This window comes from Cebus imitator, unplaced genomic scaffold (genome assembly GCF_001604975.1).
Source record: "Cebus imitator isolate Cc_AM_T3 unplaced genomic scaffold, Cebus_imitator-1.0 Scaffold561, whole genome shotgun sequence".
Taxonomy (NCBI): Eukaryota; Metazoa; Chordata; class Mammalia; order Primates; family Cebidae; genus Cebus; species Cebus imitator.
In genome coordinates, this window is record NW_016107876.1 from 784,462 (window position 1) to 791,629 (window position 7,168).

A 7,168-nucleotide genomic window follows, 5' to 3' on the forward strand; every position below is an offset into this window, starting at 1 on the left:
ATTGAACAAGAAGATACTGAATTTCTAAATTTATATGCACCCAAAGTGGAGCTCCTAGATTCATGAAACAATTACTACTAGACTGAAGAAATGAAATAGATAGAAAACAATAACAGTAAAATTCAATACACCACTGACAGCACTATAAAGATGTTTGAGAAAGTCAACAGAGAAACAATAAACTTAAATGGCATGCTAGAATAAATGGAATTATCAGATATTTACAGAAAATTCTTCCCAACAACTGCAGAATATACATTTTTCTTATCAGCACATAGAATATTCTTTAAGATAGACCATAAAATAGGCCACAAAACAAGTCTTAATAACTTTTAAAAAATCAGTGTCTTCTCAGACCACAGCAGAATAAAACTAGAAATCAACTCCAAAAAGAACCCTCAAAACTATACAAATGCATAGAAATTAAATAATCTGATCCTGAATAATAATATCTGGGTTAAAAATAAAATTATGTATTTTGTGAAGAGACAAAGACTGAGCGGTTGTGACCTCATTGCCGATCTCCCACCTCGAGCAGTAGTTGGCTTCTCCATGTAGAACTACTTGAGTAGAAGACTCAGAATCAAATCTTTTCTACTTCCCTCCTCCTGTTTTCTGCTTTGTGAGAAACCTTCTTATCAAACTCTATGGCCAGCAACGTTACCAACAAGACAGATCCTCGCTCCATGAACTCCCGTGTGTTCATAAGAAATCTCAACACTCTTGTGGTCAAGAAATCTGATGTGGAGGCAATCTTTTTGAAGCATGGGAAAATTGTGGGCTGCTCTATTCATAAGGGCTTTGCTTTCGTTCAGTATGTTAATGAGAGAAATGCCCGGGCTGCTGTAGCAGGAGAGGATGGCAGAATGATTGCTGGCCAGGTTTTAGATATTAACCTGGCTGCAGAGCCAAAAGTGAACCGAGGAAAAGCAGGTGTGAAACGATCTGCAGTGGAGATGTACAGCTCCTCTTCTGACTTGGACTATGACTTTCAATGGGATTATTACGATAGGATGTACAGTTGCCTAGCATATGTACCTCCTCCTCCTATTGCTTGGGCTGTAGTGCCCTTGAAACATCAGCATGTATCAGGAAACACCTCATGAAGGGGCAAAAGTGGCTTCAATTTTAAGAGTGGACAGCAGGGATCTTCCAAGTCCGGAAGATTGAAAGGAGTTGACCTTCAGGCCATTAAAAAGGAGTTGACCCAGATAAAACAAAAAGTGGATTCTCTCCTGGAAAACCTGGAAAATTTTAAAAAGGAACAGAGTAAAAAAGCAGTAGAGATGAAGAATAATAAGTCAGAAGAGGAGCAGAGCATCAGCTCCATGAAGAAAGATAAGACTAATGTGAAGATGGAGTCTGAGGGGGGTGCAAATATCTCTGCTGAGGAGGAAAACCTACTGGATAATAACAATAATGAAGATCAGGGGGATGAACAGGTGAAAACCAAGGGAAAGGGAAGAAAAAGGTGGTGGAAGGGGGCTCACGGACACATGGAGTGCCTCTAACTCCACTTTCTTTGTGCCTGTTTTTCACAACCGAAGTTGATCAAGGATGATGAAAAAGAGACTGAGGAAGGAGAGGATGACAGAGACAGTACCCAATGGTGAGGATGACTCTTAAGTACATAGTGGGGTTTAGAAATCTTTTACCATTATTTCTTTACCTAGGCACTTGTCTAAGATCAAAATTTTCACCAGATCCTCTCCCCTAGTATCTTCAGCACATGCTCACTGTTCTCCCCATCCTTGCCCTTCCCATGTTCATTAATTCATATTTCCCTGCATCTAGTCCCATTTTCACTTCCTTTGACACTCTAGTACTTTTGTTAAGTCTTACCCTATAATTTTTGCTTTTAATTTTGATACCTCTTTATGACTTAATCATCAAAAGGTTGTATGGTTTTTATCAACTGTCTTCAAAATAATCTCTTGTTATGCAGGGAGTACAATTCTTTTAATTCATACATAAGTTCAGTAGTTGCTTCCCTAACTGCAAAGGCAATCTCATTGAGTAGCTCCTGAAAGCAGCTTTGAGTTAGAAGTTTGTGTGTTACACCCCAACATTAGTGTGCTGTGTGGGGCAGTTCAACACAAATGTAACAATGTATTTTTATGAATGAGAGTTGTCATGTCACATGAATCCTCTAGAAAAATAATTAGTGTTAGAGTCTTAATATTTGTTTTCTAAAGATACTGTGGGTTGTTTTTGTGAACAGCCTGATGTTTGGGACCTTTTTTCCTCAAACTAAACAAGTCCCTACTAAACCAGGAATTTGGAGAAAAGAAAACAAAATTGTGATGAAAATTAAAAATGTTTTTGAATTGAATAATAATGACACGAGTTATCAAACCTCTGGTATACAGCAAAATAAGTACTAAGAGAGAAGTTTATAGCACTAAATGCCTATATCAAAAAGTCTGAAAGAGCACAAATTGAAATCTAATGTCATACTTCAAGGAACCACAGAAACAAAAACAAACTAGACTTAAAACTAGAAGAAAGGAAGAAATAAAGATCAGAACAGAACTAAATAAAATCCAAACAAAATTATAAAAGATCAATGAAACAAAAATCTGATTCTTTGAAAAAATAAACAAAATTGGTAGACCATTAACTAGATTTGTCAAGAAGAGAGAAGATGCAGATAAGCTCAATAGAAATAAAACTGAAGACATTACAACTGACACCACAGAAAGACAAAAGATCATTCAACACTACTATGAACACCTTTATGCACACAAACTAGTAAACCTAGCACATACACATCACGGAATACTATGCAGCCATAAAAAAGAATGAGTTCATGTCCTCTGCAGGAACATGGATGAAGCTGGAAGCCATCATTCTCAGCACACTAACACATGAACAGAAAACCAAACACCACATCTTCTCACTCATAAGTGAATGTTGAACAATGAGAACACATGGACACAGAGGGGAGAACATCACACACCAGGGCCTGTTGGGCGGTGGCAGTGGAGCAAATTGAGGGAGAGCATTAGGACAAATACCTAATGCATGCCGAACTTAAAACCTAGATGATGGGTTGATAGGCGCAGCAAACCACCAGGGCACATGTATACCTATGTAACAAACCTGCATGTTCTGCACATATATCCCAGAACCTAAAGTAAAATAAAAATGGATAAATTCCTGTATTAAATTAGGAAGAAATAGAAACCTTGAATAGACTAATAACAGGCATTGAGATCAAATCAGTTATTTAAAAATTGCCAACAAGCATAAGGCTCAGAACTGCATAGATTCACAGTAGAATTCCACCGGACATTTAAAGAAGAATTGGCACCAAGCCTCCTGAAACTATTCCTAAAGATTGAGAAAGAATGAATCCTTCCTCAATTATTTTATGAAGGTAGTAGCACTTTGATACCCAAAGCAGAGGTGGGCACAACAAAAAAGAAAACTACAGACCACTTTCCCTGATGAACATAGGTGCAAAAATCCTAAACAAAACACTAGCCAATAAAATTCAACAGCACATCAAAAAGATAATTCATTATGATCAAGTGGATTTTATCCCAAGGTTGTAGGGATGGTTTAACATATTCAAGTAATAAATGTGATACAAACATCTAAACAGAAGTAAAACTAAAAACCATATGATCATCTCAATAGATTCAGAAAAGCATTCAACAAAACCCAACACTCCTTTATAATAAGATCTCTCAAATAACTAGGATAGAAGAGATCTAGGTCAAAGTAATAAAAGCCATATATGACAAACCCACAGTCAACATTATGCTAACTAGGGAAAAGTTTAAAGCATTCCCCCTGAGAAAAGGAACAAAGCAAGGATGCCCACTTTCTCTACTTCTATTCAACAGAGTTTGGGAAGAACAGTAAGCCAGAGCAATTAGGCAAGAAAAAAAAAGTTAAGGGCATCAAACTTGGAAAAGAAGAAGTCAAACAATCACTATTTGTTGATGATATGATTGTATTTCTAGAAAATCCTAAATACTGCTCCCAAAGACTCTTAGATTTGATAAACAAATTCAGTAGTTTCAGGTGACAAAATAAATGCACACAAATTAGTAGCACTGCTATATACTAACAAAGACCAAGTTGAGAAACAAACCAAGAATTCAATATCTTTTACAACAGCTGCACAAAAATGAAATACCTAGTAATATACATAACCAAAGAAGTAGAAGATTTCTGAAAGGAGAACTACAAAACACTGCTGAAAGAAAACACAGATGACACAAACTAATATAAATACAGTCCATGTTTATAGATCAGAAGAATCAATATTGTGAAAATGATCATATTGCCCCAAACGATCTCCAGATTCAGTTCTATTGCCATCAAAATATCAACATCATTTTTCACAGAATTAGAAAAAAATTTAAAATTTGTATGGAGACAAAACAGAACCCAGATGGCCAAAGCAATGTTAAGCAAAAAGAACAAATCTAGAGGAATCACATTACTGACGTTAAAGTATGCAACAAGGCTATAGTTACCAACCCAACATGGAATTGGTAAAAAAGTAGACACGTAGAGCAATGGAACAGACTAGAGAACCCAGAAATAAAGCTGAATACGTACAGCCAACTGATATTTGACTAAGCAAACAAAAACATAAATTAGGGAATGGACACCCTATTTAATAAATGGTGCTGAGAAAACTGGCAAGCCATATATAAAAGAATGAAATGTAATGCCTATCTCTCACCATTATAAAAACCCAACTCAAGATGAATCAGAGACTTAAATATAAGACCTGAAACTATAAAAATTCTAGAAATTAATGTTGAAAAAAATCTTCTAGACATCAGCCTAGGCAAGGAATTCATAACTTAGACCCTAAAAGCAAATGCAACAAAAACAAAAATAAATGAATGAGACCTAATTAATCTAAAAAGCTTCGTTCTGGACAGTAAAAGAAATAATCAACAGAGTAAACAGACAACCTGCAGAATGGAAGAAAAATTTTGTAAACTATGCATTCTGACAAAGGTGGTGTCCAGAATCTGCAAATATTCAAACAAATCACCAAGAGTAAAACCAAATAATCCCATTTAAAAAGTAGTCAAAGGACATAAACAGACATTTCTCAGAAGAAGGTATACAAATGCCCAACAAACATATAAAAAAAGTTCAACATTATTAATCATTAGAGAAATGAAATTAAAACCACAATGAGAACAGATACCATTTTACTCCTGCAAGAATTACCATTATTAAAAAGTGAAAAAAAAAAAAAAAGATTTTGGTGTGGGTGTGGGGAAAAGGGAATTCTTATACACTGCTTGTGGGAATGTAAATTAGTACAGCCTGTATGGAAAACAGTATGGAGATTCCTTAAAGAGCTAAAATATATCTACCAATTGATCCAGCAATCCTAATACTGGGAATCCACCCCAAAGAAAATAAATCATTATGTGCAAAAGACACAGGCACACATATGTCTATAGCAGTACAATTTACAATTGCAAAGATGTGGAACCAACTTTAATGTCCATAAACTAATGAGTGAAAAAGAAAATGTTTTATATATGCACCACAGAATACTACTTACCCATGAAAGGAATGAAATAATGTCCTTTGTAGCAACTTGGATGGAGCTAAAGGCAATTGTCCTAAGTGAAGTAATACAGAGTAGAAAATCAAAAATTATATGTCCTCACTTATAAGTGGGAGGTAAGCTCTGAATATTCAGATGCATACAGAGTGATATAATGGATTTTAGAGACCCAGAAAAGGGAAAGTTGGAAGGGGACTAGGGGCAAAAAACTGCACATTAGATACAACTGACACTATTTGGGTAAAGTATATACTAGAGTCTCAGAATTCACCACTGTATAATTCATCTATGAAACAAAAAGCCACTTGCACCCCAAAAGCTATTGAAATAAAAAACAGAAAAACTAAAAAAAAATTGTAAAAAAAGAAAGAAAGCCTATATGGTAGATGACTCTGGCTGATTTTATGCAACTATTTAGGCAAAGTATAATACAATCAACACTTATTTTACAAATAAATTTGTTCCATGACATGTCTTTGGTGAAAACAGGGTCCAGAGAGAGAAAATTATGTTTCAAAATAAACAACAGTACACATTTTATTAGATTTTTTCTTGCCTATTTTTTTCATTTTTGTTATTTTCTACAGTTTAGACTAAATTCTAAAATTTTCATGTCTACGTCTCCAAAATAATGTTTTCAATTTTTTCCTTCTTTCCTATATTTCCCCCATTTGTTTCTGATTTAAAATCACAATAAAATGAAATTGTGCTTTCTTTTATTTGTGGTTGTTTTCTTTTTTTAAAATTATACTTTAGGTTCAGGGGTACATGTGCAGATTGTACAGGATTGTTACATATGCATGCACATGCCGTGGTGGTTTGCTGCATCTATCCCCTGGTCATCTACATTAGGTATTTCTCCTAATGTTACCCCCTGCTCTCCCTCCTCTAGCTCCCCTCCCACCCCACAACAGGCCTCAGTGTGTGATGTTCTCCTCCCTGTGTCCATGTGTTCTCATTGTTCAACACCCACTTATGAGTGAGAACATACGGTGTTTGGTTTACTGTTCTTTTGTTAGTTTGCTGAGAATGATGGTTTCCAGCTTCATCCATGTCACTGCAAAGGACATGAACTATTCCTTTTTTATGGCTGCATAGTATTCCATGGGGGGTATGTGCCACATTTTCTTTATCAAGTCTATCATTGATGGGCATTTGGGTTGGTTCCAAGTCTTTGCTATTGTAAACAGTGCCACAATGAACATACATGTGCATGTGCCTTTAACGTTCTGTGAACTGAAACTAAACAACTTAAACTTCAAAAGAAAATAACAGCAACCTATTAACATACACAAACCACCTTCCTACCTTCCTACTAATGTATAAACTTCAGAGTAATATGATCTATACTGATTTTTCAAGATTGCTCAAGATATTGTTCAAACAATGTATTTGTTCTTTCTTCCCCTATTTTCTCTTCGTAGGACATGAGACTTCAAAAACTGTGAAAAATGAGCTTTCTTAATAATGTGTTAATCTGATGTTTCAAAATTATTAATTTGTGTATGCTAAAACATTATTGCATTCCTGGGATAAATCCCACATGAGATGGTGAAATATTATTTTAATGCGCTGTTAAATTTGGTTTGCTCACATTTTTTTCAGTTTTTTAAA

At 35.3% G+C, this 7,168-nt stretch overlaps 1 pseudogene; it reads left to right on the forward strand.

Annotated features, from left to right (window-relative positions):
- Positions 1-632: 632 nt before the first annotated feature.
- LOC108294087 lies at positions 633-1,626 on the forward strand (annotated as a pseudogene).
- The last annotated feature ends 5,542 nt before the right edge of the window (positions 1,627-7,168 follow it).